General features: G+C 42.1%; 1 long non-coding RNA gene across 3 annotated transcripts in view; it reads right to left on the bottom strand.

Annotated features, from left to right (window-relative positions):
• Positions 1 to 25,083, bottom strand: part of LOC133105206 (uncharacterized) — a 194,949-nt gene that overhangs the window by 115,225 nt on the left and 54,641 nt on the right. For all 3 annotated transcript variants that reach the window (XR_009703814.1, XR_009703815.1, XR_009703816.1), the window contains exons 3-4: positions 11,644 to 11,766; positions 8,294 to 8,420 (exon numbers count right to left, since the gene is read on the bottom strand). This is a non-coding gene — a long non-coding RNA (uncharacterized LOC133105206). The remainder of the gene's footprint in view (positions 1 to 8,293; positions 8,421 to 11,643; positions 11,767 to 25,083) is intronic.

Below are 25,083 nucleotides of genomic sequence, written 5' to 3'. Positions count from 1 at the left end.
CAGAAAAAAATTACTCTTAGTCTTTGAAAATATTTGAATGACTGTCTATGGAAGTTGGAGCAGGCTATTCTGTATAGTTTTAGAGGCTGGAACTAGGAAAAATGCCTAGTATCCAGTTCACAGTGGAGTGAATTCCTACTCCTGGAAGTGTCCTCATAAATGTTGGCTAACTACAAAGGTAGCATAGCATAGCACGGTGGCTAAAAGCTCTGGTTCTGACAATGGCCTGGGTTCAAATCTTGACTGTGCCCCTTATTACTTGTATGACTTAGACAGGTATTCCACTATTTCTCCATCTATGAAAGATGCATGATGGTAACTGTACCCATATGGTTACAAAGGATTCAATGGGTTCATCTGTATCAATGTTCTTAAGACAGTAACTGGTCTATGCTCAATAAACATTAGCTACTAGTATCTGTCAGAAGTGGTACAGAAAGGATGTCTGCTTCGCTTGAGAAATTAAACTAAATGATTACCAAGGGTTCCCTGCAATTCCATGATCTTATTGTCCTAGGTGGGAGATTGCCCCCCTCAGGTGGTACTCTCTTATTACCTAAGTCTGAAGTTCTGAACAGAATCTTGATAATAACAAAATTATTGCAGGAGAGGAAGTGTCCACAGGAGGATGCCATCCAAAGGTTATGCAGAATCTCATGAGTTTCCTTACCGATAATAGAAAGGAGACCCAGCAATGGCACTGGACATGTAAGCCAAATTCATGATTGAGGTTCCAATGACTAGACAAAAGATAGGGCATGGGTGAAACAGTCAGAAGAAAAGGGAGCCAAAGGAATTACAGTAAACAAAAGTCCATGTTCATTCATTTATTCATTCATTCATTTGTTCAATAAATGCATTTACCAAGCATCTTCTATGTATGTACTAGGCACTGTGCTGGCTCTAAGCACAGAAAACCAGGCAAAGTCCCTACCCTAATGGAGTCTACAGTCAGTGGGAAATTTATTTGAACCAAATTGTCATACCAATAAATATAAAATTACAGCCATGATCAGCATATGAAGGAAAAGTACCCAGGGTCATATGGTAGAGATTTGCCCTGGATATAGAGGTCAGGGAAGATAGCCCTGGAGAAGCCATGACTGAGCTAAGATTTGAAGAAAGGGGGGAAGTTACAAGATGAAGAGGGGCAAAAAGCAATTGGAGAGGGGAAGCACAGCAAGTAAAAGGAAGTGAAAGAAGACCAGAGTGACTGGTGTGCAGGAAGCATGGTGGAGCATGGTTTGAGATAGAGCTGTATGGGTGCGGGGCCTGTTAAGAATATTGTACCCTAAAATAATGGAAAGACATTCAAGTATTTTAACCATTTTCAGGTGGCGTGGGGGTGGACATGAAGATCAGGTGAAGAAATCACTCTGGATGCATTGTGAGAGGCAAAGGTCAAAATGGCTGCAGACAGACCAGTAAGGAGGCTTTTACAGCAGTCTAGGTGAGAGATGATGGTAGTTTAGGATAGTGGGAAAGGATGAAGGGAGAAGAGTATGGATTCAGGAGAGGTTTAGAAGGCAAAATTGAATGTGAAGGGTAAAGCAGAGGAAAGGGTCCTGGAGACTCCAAGTTCTGGCCTGCTTAACCCTTCAGTGAGATAGGGAGCACTGAAGAGATTTGAAGTGGGGGTGGGGGAGATCAAAAACTTGGTTTTGGGACAAAACTATAATTCAGAAAGATACATGCAACCCTATGTTCAGAGCAGCACTATTCACAATAGCCAAGACATGGAAGCAACCTAAACATCCATTGACAGATGAATGGATAAAGAAAATGAGGTATGTATTATATATACAATGGAATACTATTCAGTCATAAAAAAGAATGAAATAATGCCATTTGCAGCAACATGGATAGACCTAGAGGTTAGCATACTAAGTGAAGTAAGTCAGAAAGAGAAAGACAAATACCATATGATATCACTTATATATGGAATCTAAAATACGTCACAAATGAAGCTATCTATGAAACAGAGACAGACTCACAGACATAGAGAACAGACTTGTGGTTGCCAAGGGGGAGGGGTGGGGGAGGGATGGATTGGGACTAGCAGATGCAAACTATTATATATAGGATGGATAAACAACAAGGTCCTACTGTACAGCACGGGGAACTATATTCAATATCCTGTGATAAACCATAATGGAAAAGAATATAAAAAAAGAATGTGTATATATACGTATAACTGAGTCCCTTTGCTATACAGCAGAAATTAACACAACATTATAAATCAACTATACTTCAATTTAAAAAAGTAAAATTGGAAAAAAAGAGTTTGGTTTTGGATGTGTTATATTTTAGATGTCTGTGAGACTTCCCAAGTGGAAATGTTAAGTAGGAAGTTGGATACGTGGGTCTAGAGCTCAGAGGAGAGATCTAGGCTGGGGAAACATTTTTGGCATGAATAAAATATAGAATAAGGAGAGAAGAGTGTCCAGGAGTGAGCCTTGGGTATTTTAATATTTATTGACTTGAGAAGAATAGATAAGGCTACAAAGGAGATAGCAAATTAGCTGTCAGAGAAGATAGAGGAAACCAGAAAAGTCTTGTGTCATTGAAGCCAAGAAAAGACAGTGGTTGCAGGAGGAGGAGTGGTGAACGGGGCAGACTACTGTTGGGAGGTCAGGGAAGAGGAAGAACCTCAGCACAAGCTGTTTGGTTGGGTTGATGGGTCAGGACCCAACCTGACAGTGACCTGTGGAGTGAGTGGGAAGTGAGCAAATAGAGTCCACAAGTATAAATATTCTTTCTAGAAGTCTCTAGAAAGGGGAGAAGAGAATGTGACGGTTTGAGAAGGATGTACGGTTGGGATACGGTTGTCTCCACTCATCCCACTCCACTCTCAATGGGAGGGAGTCTTGAGTATGCTTTAAAGCTAACAAGAATAATCCAGTTGAGAAGAGACTGAAAATAAAAGCATGAGGAGAGAACATGCAGCACCACAGTGGGATAAGGGGCTAAAAAGGATACATGGCCAGTGACTTGCCTTTTGGCCAGGCAGATGACGCAGGAAGAACTGCCTGGTCACAAGGTGGTCACAAATGGTAGGACTCGATGTTATGACAATGCTGGTGGAGAATGAAGCAGCTGGGATCAAAGCTCTGTGTTTCTCCCTGGTTTAGGCTTCCAAGCCAAATATTTGCGAGAAATTGGTACGGTACTACCAAGAAATCTTAACTCAGGTATCCCAGAGATTGGGTCCTTGCCCCAAATAGAAATAGCAGTAGTCCCTGTGGGTGGGAGTTCTTAGGGTTCTCTTCTGAGTTGAAATCCAGACCAATTATTATCTGAGGAAATGATATCAGGTGTGTTTCCTCATTCAGGTCACAAGATTATTTCCCAGAACCATAATATTTTGCAAATGAAGAAACTGAGCTGCATCCCTAGCTATGGCTCATCTCAACCAGAATGGAAGAATTTGGAGTTTGCACGAGTCCAACTTTCCAGTGTTTTCTAAAGTGTAGAATACCAACATGGCATGAAGCCATCGTCTGAGACACAGTGTCTTCAGACACCCACTCCCAGGCCTTATGAAGTCACAGCAGCGAAGGAAATCCAGTTTGTCATGAGCATCTGCTAGGTGCCAGGCTGTGTGTCAGTCTCGTTGGCAGGCATTATCTCATTTAATCCTCCTAACAGACTCTGACTTCTGGATCTGAGCTTCTACCCAAGAAAAGAGAAATCTGCTTTGCCACCTTTCTGAGAGCTCCAGGCTGGTTCTTTTACTTCCCTGGTGGCCTTCATGTATGGCTCCAGGCTAACCTGGCCTGCCAGGCCCATGACAAAGTAGATTTTTGAGTTTATGGCAGCACATTTCCCTGAGCTTTTCCATAATTCTCCCAGCCAACCCAAGTGCCAGGAAAGGTCTGTATTTTTATCTCAACTTTCCTTTCTTCCAAGTTGTGTTCCAGACAAATATTTGTGGTCATTGCCCAATGAGACCAAAGTGCACAAATTTCACGTGCTAATTAAAAAAAAAAAAAAAGAAAAAAGGCAGGAGGAAGGATTTTCTGAGTACTTACCAGAGACCTAATACATTATTTTTTAAGCCAACAACCCAAGCTTAATTCCAACCCCCATTGTCAAAATCCTTTCATCTCTCAATTGACAAAACCAGAGCAAGCCACTGAGCAGGGCTTCTAGGAGGAAGTGAGGTTTCCAACAAATAGGAGGCAAACTTCTTCTTTTCTCCATTTCTCAAAGACATATTTCGTCTGTCCTTGGCCACTAGGGACACTTAGGATCAACACTTTCCTTGTCGCTAGTCACCCTACCATAACTGCAACACCCCCTATGAGAATATCTCCCTAATCAGCTTTTATGTTCTGAATTTCTATAAATTTTTCTTGGTATCTTGTTTTTCCCAGTTTTATAATCAGGTGATATAAACATAAGTAGAATGCTGACAATTGACCCCAGACTCATAAAAGCAATCCCTAAACAGTTTGTTCCTAAGAAACAGCAGCTCCGATCCCAAAGGATACTCCTTCACAGGGCAAATAAACATGATGTGTCTGTAATCCCAGAGTGCCCTGAGGATTGCTGAAGTGGGTCAGGGATTCAGAAGGCTGCTCCATTCCCATCTGGGAGGAATTCCTACTTCCTTCCCTCTCCAGCCTTTGTCTGCCTGCCCCCAGCTCCCCACACTTCCTCCGTGTAAAAGTGAGGGAGGCTTTCCTCCTCCAAGTTTGCACGCACCTGTCCCTAACTGAGTTCAGTAATGAATCGGTCAATAACAACGTACTGAATACCAGCTACATGGGAGACTAGATGACCTTTCATTACCTCTGTCTGCATAGCTCATTAAGAATGAGGAACATAACTCTTCGAAAACACATACTGTAGAAATGCTGAATAATAATGATAACTATTAATAACACATCAGCCTAAGTGGAAATCGAGTTTTACTCAGGTGGGTAAAATTACCTGCGGAGTACAATACATCTATGGAATAAAGTGAGTCGCACCCAGACACTTGTGCTGTTTGTAACAGTGATATTCTTTATTCAGTTTGTAAGTCACACCTGGCATTCAAAGCCTGTTTCTCAAACACAAGGCCCTTGAAAGCTTTTCCTTTTTAGTATATATGCGCCATTGTCTTTTTCACTAGAATAATTTCGAGTTACGGGCTCTTTTCCCAACAAGATCAGGTAGGAAAAAAATGTTGATGTGAACTTATTGTGTGTTTAATTCATTCTTTCCTTCCTTCAGCAAGCATGTGTTGCAGGCCTGCTATGCTTCAGGCATTAGGCCAGGCACTGAGCTACCAGGGTGAGCAAGACACAGTCATGCCCACAAGTTGCTCACAGTTTAGCAGGTACTTACCCAAATTATAGCAACTGTTACAGGTGCCATGACAGACATCTGTGAAGTCGTTACGGTAGGGGCCCAAAAAGCCGTTAAGGTGGGTTCTACCTATGAAAGGTCATAAAAGACTTTACAGAAGAGATGGAAAACAATCGCTTGGCCAAAAATGCATACCATTTCAGATTCACATTCAAGCATCATGTTTCAATGCATTTTGTCATTAAGTGACTAATCCCTCTAAATACAAAAGAATTTGTTATTTCTGGCAGAAATGATAGTCAAGCTTAGGAACTGCGGTACTGGCTCCATCAATATGAGATGTTTTTAATCGAGGTCTGTGGTTTGTATATTCTTCTATAGAACAATCCACAATTGCTGTCAAATTTTTCTATTCTCAGCTGGCTGATCTACAAACAAAATAAAGCAACAGTTTCAACCCATTCTGCAAAAATCTTCTGGCCCAGTATCTACTAAAGTTGCACATCCTAGAGTAGTGACTTCACTATTTAAAACATATCTGGTGAAATTTGAATAAGCTCTGCAGTTTAGTTAATAGTTTTGTACCAATGTTAATGTCTTCATCTGGAAAATTGTACTACGGTTGTATAGATGTTAAAATTGGGAAACTTGGGTGAGGGAATATATGGGAAAGCTCTGTACCAGTTCTGCAACTTTTCAGTAAATTTAAAATTAGTTCAAAATAAAAAGTAAATAATACATGTGTGCGTGTACAGATGTATTTACATTTTTTATGAGATCAATGCTACACAAAGTGTGTTCCACAAATTCTTTTTTTTTGGTGGGGGGCTTTGAGTCACCCATCCATGAGGTCTTTTCTACAAGCAGTTTCTTTTATCTCCATGAAGATTTTATTTATAAAGTGCAGCTTATTTATGAAGTGCAGCTGTTAATATCTACTTTTTTTACTTTACATTTTTTTAAACACTTTTTTAAAAATAAATTTATTTTATTTTATTTATTTTTATTTTTGGCTGTGTTGGGTCTTCATTGCTGTGCGCAGGCTTTCTCTAGTTGCAGCAAGTGGGGGCTATTCTTCGTTGCGGTGCATGGGCTTCTCATTGCGGTGGCTTCGCTTGTTGCAGAGCATGGGCTCTAGGCACGCGGGCTTCAGTAGTTGTGGCACATGGGCTCAGTAGTTGTGGCACATGGGCTCAGTAGTTGTGGCACGCAGGCTCAGCAGTTGTGGCTCGTGGGCTCTAGAGCACAGGCTCAGTACTTGTGGTGCACGGGCTTAGTTGCTCCGCAGCATGTGGGATCTTCCCGGACCAGGGCTCGAACCCGTGTCCCCTGCATTGGCAGGCAGATTCTTAACCACTGCACTACCAGGGAAACCCTACTTTTTTTTTTTTAATTGAAGTATAGTTGATTTACAATGTTGTGTTAGTTTCAGGTGTACAGCACAGTAATTCAGTTACATATTATATATATCAAAGAATATATATAATATGTATTATATATATAAGAATATGTATTTTTTCAGATTATTTTTCCATTATAGGTTATAATAAGATATTGAGTATCGTTCCCTGTGCTATATAGTAGGACCTTGTTATTTATCTATTTCATATATAGGAGTGTGTATCTGTTAATCCCAAACTCCTAATTTATCCCTCCCCTCCTCAATATCAAAAAAAAACCAAGCAACCCAGTCAAAGAACGGGCAGAAGACCTAAATAGACATTTCTCCAAAGAAGACATACAGATGGCTAACAGGCACATGAAAAGATGCTCAACATCACTAATTATTAGAGAAATGCAAATCAAAACTACAATAAGGTTATCACCTCACACGGGTCAGGATGGCCATCATCAAAAAGTCTACAAATAATAAATGCTGGAGAGGGCGTGGAGAAAAGGAACCCTCCTACACTGTTGGTGGGAATGTAAATTGGTACAGCTATTATGGCGAACAATACGGAGGTTCCTTAAAAAACTAAAAATAGAGTTACCATATGATCCAGCAATCTCACTCCTGGGCATATATCCAGAAAAGGTGAAAGCTCTAATTTGAAAAGACACATGCACCTCAGTGTTCACAGCAGCACTATTTATAATAGCCAAGACATGGAAGCAACCCAAATGTCCATCAACAGATGAATGAATAAAGAAGATGTGGTATATATGTACAATGGAATATTACTCAACTGTAAAACAGAATAAAATAATGTCATCTGCAGCAACATGGATGGACCTAGAGATTATCATACTAAATGAAGTCAGACAGAGAAAGACAAATATCATATGATACCACTTATATGTGGAATCAAAAAAATGATACAAATGAACTTATTTACAAAAGACTATTATTACTATTACTATTACTAATCAGACTATTACTAATCAGACAAACTAAATATGGAAACTGAAAGCAAGCATTTAGAAAGTTTTATAACAATTTAATATTTCCACAATATTTAAGCATATGATTGTTTTCCTAAAAATTTATTTTTATTGCATTTTTTAAAAGTATCAATCTGTATTAGTCAGAGTTCTCCAGAGAAACAGAATCAACAGGATGTGTGTGTGTGTGTGTTTATATATACAGAATTCCTTCTTGCTCAGGGGAGTTCAGTCTTTGTTCTATTAAGGCCTTCAACTGATTGGATAAGGCCCACCCATACTATAGAAGCAATCTGCTTTATTCAACTACTGATTTAGCTGTTAATCTCATCTAAAAAACCACTTTCACAGAAACATCCAGAATAATGTTTAACCAAATATCTGGGCACCCTGGCCTAGCCAAGTTAACACAAGTTATCACATAGTCCATGACAGATTGGAAGATAGTTCGAGAAGCATTGTACAAGACAACTTTTAATAGTCTACCAAATAGTTCCATTAATAAAAAAAATTCAGACTAAGAATGTTCATTTTATGTGGAAACAGGGGAATTACTGTGAGCAGTGCCCTGAATGGTCTGGGGGAAAAAAAAATAGAATCACTTTTCTATACTCACCATTGAGCTTAAGCCATTAAAATCCACCTTTGCCCTCTGAGACAGTTCGTATAGCTCTAATCTTGAGGTTTCCAAACTTTCCCAATTCACAGCATCTTAGTGTCTCAGTAATTTTTTCACAGAGCTCCTAGGCCAAAAGAAAAAAAAACACTAACATAAATCTCACTTATCCAGTAGAAAGTTCCCAACAACTTAGCCATTTGAAAATATAATACACATAAATTGAAAGAAAAAATATTTTTATTTTGTTCTTAACCACAGTTATTTATAAAAGGATATGTATGCCAGGCATTGAACATCGTCTCTCAAACCTTGGAACCTGTATAGACACCACCACTTATTCACCTCGTGTTCACACTGATTTTCACTTACTACTTGCATTTTATAACAGCTGCTGAAAATCCAGCTTCTCAAAGATAAGACATCTTTGAAAGGAGTGCAGCACAACCTAATGTTGAAACTGTGAACGATCTTGACCAAGTAGTTCACCTGGTGGCCAAAAGATGTCAAGCATCACCACATCTCCCTCAACATTTAGCCTATGCCACGGGACGTCCGTGAGTTTGCTGTGGTGTCCTGGGCACCTAGCGCATAGTTTGGGATTCCTGGCTCTATTCTTTTTCCATTTTTGATTCTGTTCTCCCATTTGTAAAATATAAGCACCCACTTTAAGTGTCTAGCAACTACTTCTGTTAAAGCTGGGATTAAGCAGAATATAACATTTACTGTCATGTTATAACTCTGACCTTTCACAGCTAGCACTCAAGAAGCTGTGTATTCCATCCTCTGTTCTTTGTCTCTGGTAAAGGCTGTAGAGGATGAGAAGGCTCTCAATGGCCAGGCATCCCAAATATGTGTCTCGGAGAACAGAACAAAATCTTTTGCTCTGTTATACATTTAAATAAAAATACAGTTTTTAACCAAGCTCATAAATAAATACAGAGAACAGATGGGTGGTTCCTGGGGGAGTGAGGTGGGGGGGACAAAATGGGTGAAGGAGGTCAAAAGGTACAAACTTCCAGTTATAAAATTAATAAGTCATGGGTATATAATGTACAGTGTGGTAACTATAGTTAATAATACTATATTGAATATTTGAAAGTTGCTAAGAGAGTAGATCTTAAAAGTTTTCATCACAAGAAAAAAAATGTTGTAACTATGTATGGTGACGGATTTAACTAGACTTATCATGGTGATCATTTTGCAATATATACAAATATCGAATCATTATGTTGTATACCTGAAACCAATAAAATGTTACATGTCAATTATACCTCAGTTTAAAAAAAAGAATACAGTTTTTAACTCATGATGTTATCTTTTAACAGATCATTAGATCAAGACTGAAAGCAGTACAAAAATAGGTAGAATTTGGTACCTTTCTCCTAATTTTTAACCATTCTCAATCACATTTTAATCTAATCCTGATTTTTCTTTCCAATTACATTTATTTCACTCACCCTAAATTCCTGTCCCTTGGGTCATGTAAATGGCTCTAACAGGAGTACTTTGGTACTTAAGCATGGCTTGAAATCAAAGCCTTTGTTTTTTTCATCTGGGTCAATATGTTCTCTTCATCATTACAGTTGTCGTCATCATTATAATATGAACAATTTATCCCATTTGGCTGGTACCAACATTCGGAGAGATGGCCTCCCTATGTCTCCTGTTTCTAGCTTTTCCTGGCTCCTTTTCCAGAGGCAGAGGCAAGGGGAGAAAGAGAGAGACTCATATATCTTATACTCCCTGCAAGATTGTCTCTTCCTGGCAACAACAAAAAAGACTTTCTCTTTCTCTGTCTCTCTCTCTCTCTCCCCTCCTTTTCATAAAGATCCCCTATGTTCTTTTATCTACTGTTTATTACCACCTTCCTATAGTTGATGCAACCTACCTCTGATATTAAGCTACTGTCTTGTAATGGAAACTACATTCCATCGCCAAGGATAAATCCAAGCTTATCAGAACATACTGTTTAAAGCATGTTTCATAATAAACAGCACACGATTGTAGATAGCAGCACAGAGCCACTGGGACTCCAGAACAGGTATCTGATGCCAGAACGCAGGAGAGCAGTGCCCGTCATTGCTGCTGCCATTTCACCCAGCCTGATGTTGAACTCCCCCCTTCCTTCTTGCTGGAGATTTTCTATAAACCAGATGTCAACAAATATATTGGATTCTTTATACTTTAATCTGTTTAACATTTTGAAAGTGTTGAAAGAGTTGGGCACATTATTCATTTCAACTACAGCTACTTTCTGATTACCTGGGGAAGGGATTAGCAAGATACCTGTTTGAAGCAAGGTATCCCAGAAGCCACCTCACTGGGTTTAAAATCTAACTGGTACACAGCCTTCAGTGGGAAGACTGATGTAAAAATTAAAAGCCTAGGAAAAGCACAGGCCCCCGGGCCAGAACAAAGCAACTGCATGATGGTTCCACCTGGGAGTCGAGGTGGGAGTTTTTCCTTGCCATGCTCCTGGGGACAAAAGTGAAGTCAAAGCTTCCTTGCAACAGTGATGAGTTCCTCATCAGAGGGCCTCCCGCTTTTGCCGAGCTGATTTCGTGAGTGGTAAATGAAGTGGTCCTCAAAGAGAGAGCTGATAGAGGAGGAAACAGAAAAAGCACAACCGAATCCCCAAAGATTCCCCGCATAGTGAAACAGGAGCAACTTTCAGAAGTGATGAGAGAGACCAGCCCAACCCCAGCTCTGTCTCAGACACGTTTTCTTCCTTCCTGACTCATCGGGTTTCTTTAGGAAAGCCTGGTGAGAAGGGATTAGGAAGCAGGCGAGGGAGCCAGCCTTTTCTGGCAACACGGGGCTTTGTGATTTCAGATTCTGCAAGTCTTCAAGAACAGACTCGGTGTGCTAGCATTCTAGGCTGGAGGCCAGCAACAGTTCAGCTACAGTGAAGCACATGAGATGGCTGGTGCTGTCAGCCAGAGACCCAAGGACTTTCCTGGGGCTGCACCTCTCTGGAAGTTAGAAGCTATCGGGACAGGTTTGCCTTCGTGAAAGGTGCAAATGTCACCAGCCAGGAGTGGCAACCTTCTTGAAATGTGCAAATGTCACCAGCCAGGAGTGGCAGATGCTGAGAGGCATCTGAAAACAGATCTCCATCTGGTAATGGGTTAGGCTTCCTGGGACACAGATTAGAATAGTTTGAAATAAAGCGACGGAAGCACCGGTTTGGCTTTTCACATATTGTTATGGTCTCTGGGTCATTTCCTGCCTTTGGAATTTACTTCCTTTCCAGGTTCAGCAGAACCCAATGAATACAAGAAAGAGATTGGGAGTTTTCTTCGCCTCGGGCCCAGCAGAGGGGTAGCTCTGTATCTGTGAACTTGTACCTCTGAGGTGGTTGCCTCTTTCCATCTGCTCTCACTAAGCCCGGTAGGAGGGAAGCTTTAGGAATGGAACGATAAATGGGGAAGGGAGCCATCTCCAGTTAAGCCAGATGAATCCTCTTGTTCCTAGAAAACAAAAAGGGAAAGAATCGATTGGGAGGGTGCAAAGGATGCTTTATGGGGGGGAGCTCTTTACCATCAGTATTCCGTTCAGGGAGGGACACAGCCCCTCTTGGAAAGAGGCTGACACCAGCTCCATGTAGGCAGCCCCTCCCCTGACCTCCAGTTAGGTACTGAGGACAGGTTGCTTCACAACCATGACCTGTTTTATTTTACTAACCTTCGTTTCCCACTTTGTCCCCCCAGAGATTTAACGTAGCAACAACTGTCTTCCTGGCAGCATTTTAATGCTCATTCTGGGCACTTTGAAGCTGATGTGAATCCTTATTGCAAAATTTCTCCGCAGCTCCCAGTATGCCCTGAACAGCCGCTGTAGCTCTGCAGTGCAGGGACGCCCCAGAGGTCAAGGTGAACCATCTAACGCAGAGGGCTGTAAGAGCTGGTCAAAACTTAATGCAGAGGCTGCTGCCACTGCCGTTTCTCTAAGTCTGAAAAGGTTTGTCTCTCTGGAGAGTGATCCACAGTCACAAGTTCCTTCTGAAAAGCCAGCTCATGCAGGCCTTGCTGTCAGGAGGAAGCTCGTGGAGTCTCTTCACATGTCCACAGCCCATGTCTCTCTAGACTGAGAGATCAGAGTTCACAGCTTTAGAGGAAGGGCTGATTTTTGCCCCAATCCTCAGCCTAAGCACAGCTAAACTGGCAGCAAGTGCTCTGTCAATGCAAAGGAAGGGGCAGCTGGTGACCAACCTTTATCCTGGTGGCCCCCTCCCCCATCCCCAGAAACAAGAATCAGAATACTCTCCCTTCCCCCACTGCCTTGACAGGAAGCCAGGTTATCACTGGGGCTCAGGAGAGAATCAAAGTGACCTTTCTGAATCACACCGTCTCATCGGGTGTCCACAGAAATGGTCTGTGACCTTCACAGTGATGTTTCCAACATTGAGGAAGTTCCAGGGGAAGGAAGTAAGTGGCTAGGGACAGAGATGGCTCTATAAATAAGCAGCGTCAGAAACACCTGTAAGGTATGATTTTCAAAGCAATGAGAAGTCTGCTGAAGAGCCCCATTCTTCCTCTACAAAAGAGCACTCTGGAGGATTAAGGCATTGTGTTTCCATGTAAAAGTGTAAACTGGGACTGGTTAACTTTCTAAGCCTTTGCTTTTAAACTTTAGAGAGTCTTGACTGCACAGGTCTGGCAGGAGGCCAGGGATCTGCATTTTTTATCAAGCCCACCTGCTGATGCTGGTACAGGTGGTCTATGGCCCATACTTCGTAAAACTGTGCTGAGAGAATTGTGAATTATTGTCATATTAATATGGACTAACTGGTAATACCTGGATTCCAGGCCAGGCTTTGGCGCTCTGTGTGTGCAAGATAGTTTAATTCTCGGAGACTGAAGGCCTCAGGACCAGACGGTGACCGCTGTAAATTTAGTTGGAGCCTGGTTTCTAAATTATGGCTCAAAAGCCTGCAAAGTATGAGGATTGGTCCACAGGGTCAAAGAGGGCAGGATTTCTGCAGCATGTCCTGAATACTCACTGAAGTTCTGTGGTGCAGAAAACCCCAGAGGCCAGAGAGGACCCTCTGACCCCAGGGCTGCCGTCCTGATATCCTACATCTTGGGGTACAAGAACTGAAGGAATAGATATATCTCCTTTCCTTGCCCTCAGCCATTTCCAAATGGGAAAAAAGAAAAGGGGAAAAATAGATTTATTCAGTGCTTTATATGCCTTTGTATCTTTTAAATTCTCAAGTACCCCTAGTATCATTAGTCCCATTTTGAAGATGAGAAAATTGAGGATTAAAGATGTTGCACAACATTGTACTTCAGCTATACTTCAATAAAAAATAAATTAAAAAAAAAAGATATTGGATAACTTTCGAAAATTCCCAAGGTCATATGACTATTGAATGCTTGAGCTGAAATTTGAACTCCCGTCTACCAAAGTCCAAGTTCCATTTTCTTTTCACAAAACCATTCATAACTAAAAGTTATGCTGTGACCATTCTGAGGGCCTAGATGTTTTGAGACCCTCAAAATACCCTCGCCTCTCCCTGACCTTCATTCATACCTGTTACCCACTCTATTTCAGAATCTCACCTCATCTTTGATCTTTATTCCATCCCTGGTCTGCAACCAATCTCTCAGTCCTGCTCATTTCTTATTACCATAAATTCTTTAGCCCCAGGGGTGAAATATCATCACCTCTCCTGGGCCCAGGAGGACTTTTCTGATCCATAATTACTCCAGCCAATGACTTTAAGACCAGTGGGTCCTAGAGAACCCAGGATATCGCCAGAGGTTTCCACGGATTGAGAAGCCTCAAATGCTTGAGAGGCATTAGTGTATTTACTGATCTGAGACCCCTCCCCTCAATCCCAATCCCTGTACTACCTACGCCCCATCCCCAGACCTCTTCTCAAATCAGGGCAGAGATGCAGGGAACCTGGATCAGCTGTTACCCTTCTATTAGGAGGAAATGCCGCCTCAAACCTCAACTTCCTAGTAACAGTGATTATTCTGGAATGCTGGGCACCCCCTAGTGGGAGTAACAGAGAGAAAAGACAGACTTTTGATGCTGTTCTCAATAACCCATCCACCCCCAGCTTCCTGCCCCTCAGCTGTCTTTGCCTTTGCGCCCATCTCACTGTTCTTGAAATGATTCATTCTTCCCACGATGACTGGGCCTTTTGCCCCATAAAGCCCTCCCTGTCTTTACAGACATAATGGGCTAAAATTAAGCAGAAGGCAACTCAGGCAGAACAGCAGGAAAAACTTCCTATAGTGAGAGCTCTTAAAACTCTAAAATTCCTTATAAGGCAAACTACGACCTAACTGCACTGGGAAAACAATAGAGAATATCTCGGAAAGATAATTTTGGAAGGGAGGAGGATGAGGGAAAGGCTGCTTTCCTGATTTCGAAATATATGTTAACACACACATCTGACCCCCTCAGCCTGAACTGAAGACTTACATTAATGCCCTGTGCTATGTCTTAACTCCTCTAAGGCCAGGGGAACACTCAACATTTACCCATTTTGGAATAAACTGATAAAGCCCTGTCCTAGCAGAGGGGCAGCCCATCTGTAGCCTGGGCACTATAGACCGCTGTGGGACATTCTGAACATTTGTCACTATCACTCACTCTTTAAAGACCCTGGCCATAGCTCCCGCACCCCATGACAGGGGATGAGCCCTATTACATTATAATCAATAAACAATTTTCTGAGTACCTACAATACACAAGGCTCAGGTAGACCCGATCTTACGCATTTTAAAGATCTGCCCACATCTAGTTTAGTCCTTTGTCCAAAGAAGGGCTTTAATAAAAAAGAGAGAGAGAGAGCTAAAGTTTTCAAGTGCATGCATCAAGAATTCTTCTGGGCATATTATTAACAGTCCACATTTTAGTTAAATACCTCATCATCTGCTCCCTGGGCAGGGGTCAGCCAGTCTCATCCTGCAGCCCAATGCCTGTCCCTGGGGGATGTTATAATTCATAGCATCTCACCTCTCTATGCTTTTGGTTGTTATGGTCTTACTTGTTCCTGGATTTGAGTCATCAACTCATTAGTGCCCATTCAAGTTAACCTTTCCTGATAAGTTCCCTGAAACCTTGCTCATAATGCTAGCCATTCCAGTGCAGAATTATCTCTGCTCTGGCTTCTGCCTCATCTTGAACCAAGTCGATTGGACAGTCTAATCTCCCAACGGCTTACGATGTTGATCTCTTTCATCTTTTCTTTCAGAGCCATTTGATGATGTTCATCTCTCCGACAACCAAGAACTCTGGAAAAATCTCTCCCCTCAGGCATTTCCATTTTTGTGTCCTTGCAAACTCAGCAGAGGCCTTTCAGGAGGAACCTCCGTGGGGGGGTTAGAGGACACACTGGACCCCAGTTCACGGGACCTCTGGGAGGCAGAGAAAGGTCAAGGATGCTCCATGGTCAGCCTCTCGGGCCTAACAGCAGAAGCTGGGACTCCTTCCTGCATAACTTGGGCTTCAGTTAAAGGCATTTTTTAGTCTGGAGACCTTTGACCTCCACTCTGAATGGAACACTCAAAGGGTGAGGTAAGGTTCTCTGTTGGCAGGAAAGACACACTGATCTCTGGCCCTGGTGTGTCCGCCAACCGGGAAAGACACCCAAACTGTGGTGAGTTAGCTGAGCCACCTAGAGTGCTACTGTCAGAGTCAGCCATTCCTCTTCATGTAAGCTGGCCTTGACTTTGGAAAAAAGGGTAGTGATGTGTTTATGTGCTCAGAGGAGAAAACACTATGGAGAGAGAATGAGAATTAAAAGGAATAAACCCAACTAGAGGCTGCTTTGGGTGACTGGCAAAGAAATCATAGAGAAGCTCTGACAGAGATACGGGAACTTCCACTACTTCTGTCTCTATTTTAGAAGAAATAAAAATTAAATCATAAATCTAAAGATGAAGGTGCATTCATCTGGGGAGAGGAACAAACAAGCTGTTACATTTCAAACAGATATTAGGGCTGCAAAAAATGAATACTTTTAACCTGCTAGTAGAAGTGCTTCTTTCCTGAAAGTTATCATCGATTAGACACCAACGCCAAAGAGCAGGTTACAAAAAATTCTTTTTCATGCAGGTTAAGAAGCATGAATTTGGGCTGTCTGTAGTTAGCTGGATTCCTAGTACTGGATGCTTTCCACGAAGAAGAGAAAGGTGAGCAACCAGAGCAGTTATGCGAAATTCAGGTGTGCGCTTTGTGGGTAAAGGTGAGGAGAGGGTGCTTCAGCTGGCCCAGAGCTGCACCAAACAGAAATCAATGGTTATGGAGTTTGGGGGGTGCCCAGCGGTGATGGGGTCCCTGGATCAGGCCTTGAGAGACCCAACATTGAGCCCCCATGGCAGTGCTTGTGGGCAGGAGGAGAGGTCTAAGCTGCCTGCCAGTACCCACAGCAAGTTTGATAGATATGCATTAACTGCTAACATCCCCAAGGGAAGGGAGTTATGTGCCAGCTGTAAACCTCCCAGGAAAGACAGGTATGCAGCTCTTAGATGGCATTATTCAAGGAAACCAGGTGAGGGCTTGAACTCTGGCCAGAGAAGCAGGGTGTGTGACACCTGAGGGAGCTGGGTGGAAGTCATTAGGACTACACTCAGGCAGGGAAGAATGGGGTGTGGTGTGCCCATGAAAGGTGGGTGTGAGCATTCCAGAGCCTCGACAATGTTTACAAAAGAAGCTTTGGTAAATATAGACTATAAGTCATTCTGACTGTCCTCAAACGTTTTCTCCAGCTGAGCTTCTGGTTCTTTTAAAGCTACAACATAAGGACGTTCTCAATAAAGCTGAAGTGAAGACACAGCCTCAGGGACTTCCCTGGCGGTCCAGTGGTTAAGACTCCGCTTCCACTGCAGGGGGTGAGGGTTCAATCCCTGGTCGGGCTGCATGGCCAAAAAAAATTAAAAACAAAATGAAAAAAATAGCCACAGATTGGACGAGATGATAGCTATGTTTTGGAATCATAGTAGCTGAAGTTAAAGCAAGCGCTCCAGGTCTTCATCAACTTGACTTTCTTCCCCTCACTTCTAGGAAGGCTGTAAACCACTCTACTTTGTCCTTTCGACCCTTTATTTCCTGGGGTGCGCTAGAGCCAGTGCGTGCCACCTCCCAACCCCGTGTTCAGTTAACCTCATGGCAGCTCACAATCAGCCATGGTGGGAGTATTTATACTATGGAAATTGGCCAACACTACAAATCAGAGCTTTATGTTTGTTTCTGGAGAGCCAGTTGTTAAACATTTACCAGTACACCATGCCTGTTGCTAAAAGTTCTTACATGGGAGAAGGGACAGTGAACTGAGGGGGAAGGATGTCCGGGGGTGGGGGAGGGATTGTGAAGCCCAGAGGGTCCAGAGGGAAGCGGTAGATTGCCAGGATTGGGTCTGCCTGCCTCACAAATACTGCCCCCCTCAACACAAGCCTTGCATCCAATATTTCACCTGCTGTGTGTCTACGACACATGGAGATATTGTTTTCTGTTCACTGGGGCGGAGTGGGGGTGTTTTACCTCCCCACTGAACTTGTTTTGAGGTTTATGGTGCAGGTATAATAACCTAGGTACAGAATGCTTTTTCTATTATGGATTTTAAAGTGTTTTCACGGAGATTCAATCCCACTTTTCCTCTTCCAACCTCCCCTGCCTCCTGGCTTCCCCGCCACCCCCTTCCAACAATACATGCTCTCTCTCCTTCCCCTATATGTGCTTCCCACTGACCTTTGGATGCAACATCTTTTCTATTATAAAAATATCCCTGAGCCAGATAATTATTACTCCCTCTAGAAGAGAGTTTTTTATTGTACATGTAAATCACCTGGAGAATCTTGTTAAAAAGCAGATTTGCATTTAGTAGGTCCGGCTGGGCCCTGAGATTCCTCATTTCTAACAAGCTCCCAGGTGATACTGATGCTGCTGGTCAGCAAATCATTCTCTCAGTAGGAGAGCTGTCGGCTGGACACGTTAATCAACGTATCTCCAACAGTTGTCTCGCCCTTCTACCGTTTCTACTTCAAGAAGTTCCACCTCCATTTCTGGAAGAGGCAGTGCCTCCCAGGCTATTGGACCAGGAGTAGGATCATAACCCAGCAACCAAATCTATATGCCAGGCGGGTTGGATTCTCTTTCAAGAATCTGAGCTAGAATGCTGTCCTAGCCTGGGTTCCCCCACAAAGCAGAGCCTGAGACAGACGTTGGCACATAGCAATTTATTTGAGAATCCCATAGGATAAGAGGGCAGGATATGGGGAGCAAAAGAAGGAAGGAATAAAAAGCAGTACTAGGATGTATTTGTTCTTGAACTGATCCTGGCAAAGCGCAACAGGCACTCTGTCCCATGGGACGTGCCAGTGGGCCTTCTGCTATGCATCTCATTACTATCTCAAGCATTATATGGCCTTTCCTTTATGAAATTACTGATTAAATGCTTGATAACCCTTTACTTTCCAGTTTTCAAATAATTACTTGGCTCCCTAGCATGGTTAGTCACCAATAAATTCTATTTTATATGATTATGAACTCATGGATTTAAATATATTTAATGCACTTCAATCCACTGCAGTTATTATTCTAATGGGTGCTCAAATTATCCCATCTTTGGTCAGTGGAAGCTTATTCCTGTTGGTTCCTGAGTTTTTTGATACAACCCCAGTAGTCTTTTATGGCTTCCTTCTTTTCTGGTATGATAAGATATCCAATAGAACTTTCTGTGATGATGGTAATGCTCTGTATCTGCACTCTATGATGCTTTAGCCACTAGCCACATGTAGCTATTAACTACTTGAAATGTAGTTAATACAACTGAGGAACTGAATTTTAAACTTTATTTAACCATTGATTGATTTTATTTTAAATAGCCACATGTGGCCAATTGCCACCATATTGGCCAACACTTTTCTATTTTGTAACAAATGAAGAAACTTAGGTACAGAGAAGCAGTGGGATTTGTCTGTGATGTAATTCAATCCTTATCATTAGAACAGTGCAGGGAATGACTGCATCTAAATAATCTGGGAAACGTTTAAAATACTGATTTCTGAGCCTTACTCTCAGATATTCTGATTCATTATGTATGAGGTGGTGCTCAAGAATCCGTTGTTTTAAAAGTTGTTATTTTAATATTACCATGCGGGGACTTTCCTGGTGGCACAGTGGTTAAGAATCTGCCTGCCAATGCAGGGGACACAGGTTCGAGCCCTGGTCCGGGAAGATCCCACATGCCACGGAGCAATTGAGCCTGTGCGCCACAACTACTGAGCCTGTGCTCTAGAGCCTTTGAGCCACAACTACTGAGCCCGCATGCCTAGAGCCTGTGCTCTGCAACAAGAGAAGCCACGGCAATGAGAAGGCCGCACACCGCAACAGAGACCCAACACAGCCAAAAATAAATAAATAATAAATAAATAATTAAAATATTACCATGTGATTCTGACAAGCAGCTAGGTTCCAGAACCATTATATTAGATTACTGGAATGTAGTATTTATGTTACAGCTATGGTTCATTGAAGATCATTCCAGTGAATCAACTGTACATCTTTAACTCCTTGTGGTAAGTTTCTGAACTCAGAGGATCCAGAGCACTCTGCTAGTTACGGGATCAAGAGCTACAGGTGCTTACAGAGGCTTTCCTCTCTCTGGCTTCAGTACAGGTCTCTGGCCTTAGTCTGTTTTCCCTGCTATAACACACATACCATGGACTGAGTAGCTTATAAACAGTAGAAATTTATTTCTCACAATTCTGGAGGCTGAGAAGTCCAAGATCAAGGCACCGGCTGATTCAGTGTCTGGTGAGAGTCCGTTTCTTATACACCGTCTTTTCACTGAGGCCTCTTTTATAAGGGCACTAATCTCATTCGTGAGGGTGCTGCCCTCATGACCTAATCACCTCTCAAAGACCCCCACCTTCTAATACCATCACCTTGTGGGGTAAGAGTTCAACATATGAACTGGGGGGACAGAAACATTCAGATCATAGCATGGCCCGCATTCATCCATAATTTTAAAAGACACAAAGCCAAGCCAAGAGTGGACAGCCTTCACCCTCAGACCAGCCTTCCTAACCCACTGTACCTTCTGTGTATGTCGAGAATTGTGAAAGATCTAAGATTTTACCCTGTTTACACAATAACCAGTTAGCTGCAACAGATTCATGGATGCTAGTAGAAGAGCTGAGACTCCTGGGCCAAAGACAAAGGACTTCATTACATTCTACACATAGAGCAACATGAGATTCATGTTCATGTCATTTCCCCTTGCCCCCCCACCAGTCCCAAGGGGGTGACAGGGTAGCCCAGGTGGCTACCACACACACAGTGGGTTTCCAACACAGCTGAAGAACCCCAGTCTTTTATAATGGGCTGCCCAACTTTGAACTTGCCCAACTTTGCCCCAGAGGGAGACATTGTCTTTATTACCAAGTACAGAAAACAAACCTTCCTTCTGCTCCAGAGGGAAGATACTATCTCTATCTGCCAAGGCTGTTCAATATAAAAATACCTCTGAAAAGACAGTCTCAACAAAAGGCTGCCGATGCCTTTGCTTGAAGACATGCAGAAACATGAAAGACCCATGGAGAATAGTCTCCCCACAGTGTACACCCCAGGGCTCTATTCTTGGTCCATCCTCAGCACAGTGAACCTGAACCAAGACTAAAGTACCTAGATAGAGACCCTCTATGTTCTCCCAGCTAGGATGATTTTCCACATGGCTCTGTCCCCTAGCAGGAGGTCGTAATGCATAGAAGAGCAGCCTCTAAAGTCACACTATCTGGGTTCGCATCTCAGCTATGCCACTTATTAGCTGTATGTCATTGAGAACTTTATTTAACCTCTCCATGCCTCAATCTCCTCATCTATAAAATGGGAATATAATAACACCTACCTCGAGGTTATTATAACAATTACATGAGATTACCAAATTATTATAAAGATTACATGAGATTGTAAAGATTACATGTAAAGTATTTAATACAAGTTTCAGAGCGAGTCCTCTGTAAATATTAGCCATTGCTATTATCACTCTTCTATTATCCATGCATTTTCATGACTTTTCCTACCATGGTAGACCTACTTGCTCATATAGAGCTCCAACACTCACTGGCTTTTTTGGGTTTAGCTAAAATGTCCAATTCTGACCTGTGTCCTCCCACTGCAACCTGAGAGCCAGTGTGACACCCTGTTGGGTTTGCTCTTTTCTAGCATGGGCACACTATGGCCTAATTAGCCAAATACAACCTGCCACCTGTTTTTTTGAATAGTTTTTTTAGAACCCAGTCACATCTGGTCATTTACATATTGTCTATGGCTGCTTTAGAGCAACAACAGAGTTGAATAGTAAAGACTAAAATATTTATTATTTGGTCCTTTAAAGAAAAAGTTTGCCAATCCTTGTCCTCTTCTATTCACAGCCTGTAAACCAACCCCATGCAACAATCTTGGGGTTACTGATCACCAAGGGGACCAGGTAAGTGTGGAGAAGAATCACTGCCAGCTTTCTTCATTCAAAAAACAACTCCAAAGTACTGTTAGTAGAGAAGGCATCAATTTAACCTTTTAAGAGCAGTGCTTTATATTATCCTTCTCTGAATTGGACTATTTACATAGTCCATCATTTGGCTAATATCCATCCAGCAAGCAAAACGTTAATAAACTTTCTTTGTGTAAAATTACTGGCTTAAAAACAGAAGACTATTTCTAAAGGAAACTTCCTTTGATTAAAGGATTTTATCAAAGAGGACTCTAAAAATAAATTAGCCTTTCAAATAAGAGTAAATATAGATAGAATTTATCACTTTCATTTTCTCCACCAATATCTTTGACATGTTAATAACCGCCTAATGAAGACAGACATTAGATGAATATTTATGATGGCCATGGTTGATGAATATGATCCATGAACTATGCTTTGAGTACTGGATTTCAGAACAAAGTCATAAGATACAGTTAGTCATCATAATTGAATATGCATTGAATGACCACTTTATATTAGGCCCTCAACCCACACAGAACTTTCAACTTCCTTTGTGCAACACTTTTTCAGGGCAGAGAGACAGAAAGTTACTTGAGAAGTCCAACTCTGACCAAATACCAACACAGATGCTTTTATCATGTTCAGAGGGCAGGCTTCAACAGCCTTCTGAAAGCAGCCCCAAACCCAAAAGTGCAAAAAGGGTGAGTGGGGAGGGAGTGTTTGGTAATTAGTGTTTTTTCGTAATGAAAACACTATAATATTTTAGAGAAAAACTCCCTTTCTCCCTGTACCCTAGTACATTTGCTTTTTTGTGTGTACATTTTTGTGTACTCCCATTTAGACTTCATCCAAATGCATCCACATGTTCACATACGGTTGACTCTAAGTGAGAGTTTATCCTGATAAAAACAATTTTTAAAATGTGTACAGAGGTTTGTCCACAACATGTTCATCACAGAGGAATCAACAGCATCATGTATTAGAGCTGCAAGTGGCTCTCAAAACTTGCTATACATTGGCACCACTTGGGAAGTTTTTTTTTTTAAATACTAACATTCTGGGCCCACCTGCCAAACATCCTGATTTAATTAGGCTGAGGTGGGATCAAGGGTTGGGTATTATTTTAAAGCTCCCTCAGGTAATTCTAAAATGCAGCCAGGCTGAGAGTCATTGACTGAGCTCAGTACCTTAATTTTACAGGTCAAATATTGTGTTCTGGGGGTGTACTTCAAACCTGCTGCCTTTTCCCCGGCCAAAAGCTTCCTGGATCCCTGGAAACCACAGCAAATAAACAGCCTCTATGAAAAGGAAAATACTCAAAGCGTTCCTTGGGTGGGCAGGTTGGATGTACTCCAGGGTTCTGTGAATAAGGATTTAGCCCTTGCAAAGCATAGAACAAAACTTTCTTGAAATATTCAAGATCTATAAATAGAGGGTCTGGTATCATCCCTTAATTGGAGCTGCACCTTTGACCTAGTTAGAATATATTGTCCAAATGTTTGGGATTGTGTCCTCTCAGCCATCCACTCCTCAGCTGAACATTCAACAGAATGACGACCAATATTTAGAATTCGCCTGAGAGCGTAGGCTCCAAAACTGAAGCTTCTGCTCTTCTCTTTTCCAAGTGGTTGAAATTTAAAGTGCTTCTGTGTCGTCTCTCCCTTTGGGAATATCCTCTGGAACTGGAGATTAATCATTATGCAAATATTAAATACTTTGAAAGTTCAAGAAAGGAAGGGAATTTGTTTAAGCAACCCTGTCATTGTAGTTTAAATGAGAGATAACAAACAGCAGTTGTGATTTGACCTTCATTCAAATTCTGTACAGTTTATGTGATTTCAAATTATATTTAATTCTTCTTTGAGATTTATATGTACCCTTGCCAAAACTTCTGGATTCCCATAAATCTCCAGATACATTGCCCCTCACCCAGCCTGTTTGCACTTCCTCCCAGACCTAAAGGCTGTTCTGGGAAAAGACAGATTAAAACATTTCTCTCTTGGAATGTTAGTTTGACTGAGATGTTATTTAGATTTTTAAAATAGCCTAAATGCCTGGGATGATCTGAAAGGAAATGCTGCCGAGTCTAATGTTGCCTAATAAATAGGGCAAGTCATGCTCACTCAGGCACAGCCCAGAGGGAAAAACAGTCTTCACTCTTATCCTGAAGGTCAAAACTCCTTGGGTTCACTTGTCATATTTTCTCCGTGTCCCCACGGGTTTCTAAACAACAGACTGCTAGTTAATAATTCTTTATATTAAACTTCCCCTGTTCAAATCACTGTGTGGTTTCTCTCTCTTGATCTGACCCATACTGATACCAGGCCCTTGCTAGACACTGAGTTCCCCAAGAGCAAATGAAGTGCTGCAGGGCTGGGACTGGGGTGAGGCAAGCAAGGCACATAGGTTCATGGCCTTGCAGGGTTGTTCAAGTGCAGGGTGGGCACCTGAGGGTGGGCACCTCCTACAGTGCTGGGCCCTAGGTCACTTGTTTGCCCCTCCCTAGTCCAGGCCCTGCTGTGCTCTTTCCTTTCCTTTTCTTTTTCCTGGAGCTTATTCTAACATATTCCAGAGAATTCTAGTTAGTACTTGTTATCGACTGAATGTTTGTGTGTCCCCTCCCCCCAGTACACATATTGAAGCCCTAACCTCCAATGTGATGGTATTTGGAGATGGGGTCTTTGGGAGGTAATTAGGTTTAGATGAGGTCATGAGGGTGGGGCCCTCATTTGGGGATTAATGACCTTATAAGAAGAGGAAGACAGAGAGAGCTCTCTCTCCACATGCATTCGCCAAGGAAAGGCCATGTGAGCACAGAGAGAGGCCAGGAAGTGGGTCCTCAACAGGAACTGAATCTATTAGCAACTTGATCTTAGACTTCCCAGTCTCCAAAACTATGAGAAATAAACATCTGTTGTTTCAGCCATCCAGTGATGGTATTTTGCTATGGCAGCCTGAGCTAAGACAGTGCTCAATTAGCATTTAGTGAAAGGCTGAATTACTTTTCCCTTTCAGAATCATTTCTCTAATTCAGCTTAAGAAAACAGTTGAATCTAGAAGCAGTATAGGGTGATGTTCAAAACTTAGACTCTGAAGTCTTGTAGACCCAGGGTAAAACCTACCACAGCCCTGATCCAGTTATTCTCTGTGCCTCAGTTTCTTTAGCTGTAAAGTAGACATAATAATACCTACTTCATGGAGTTGTGGAAAGGATTAAATAAGATTATGCATGTAAAAGACTTAGCTCAATGCCCTCAAATATCAGCTTGTAGTGTTGATAGTAAGCTAAAGTTACTCCCCATCAAATTAACCAAAATTCCACCTACTCTGA

This window comes from Eubalaena glacialis, chromosome 14 (assembly GCF_028564815.1).
Source record: "Eubalaena glacialis isolate mEubGla1 chromosome 14, mEubGla1.1.hap2.+ XY, whole genome shotgun sequence".
Taxonomy (NCBI): domain Eukaryota; kingdom Metazoa; phylum Chordata; class Mammalia; order Artiodactyla; family Balaenidae; genus Eubalaena; species Eubalaena glacialis.
This window is presented reverse-complemented; position numbering and strand designations above follow the sequence as displayed.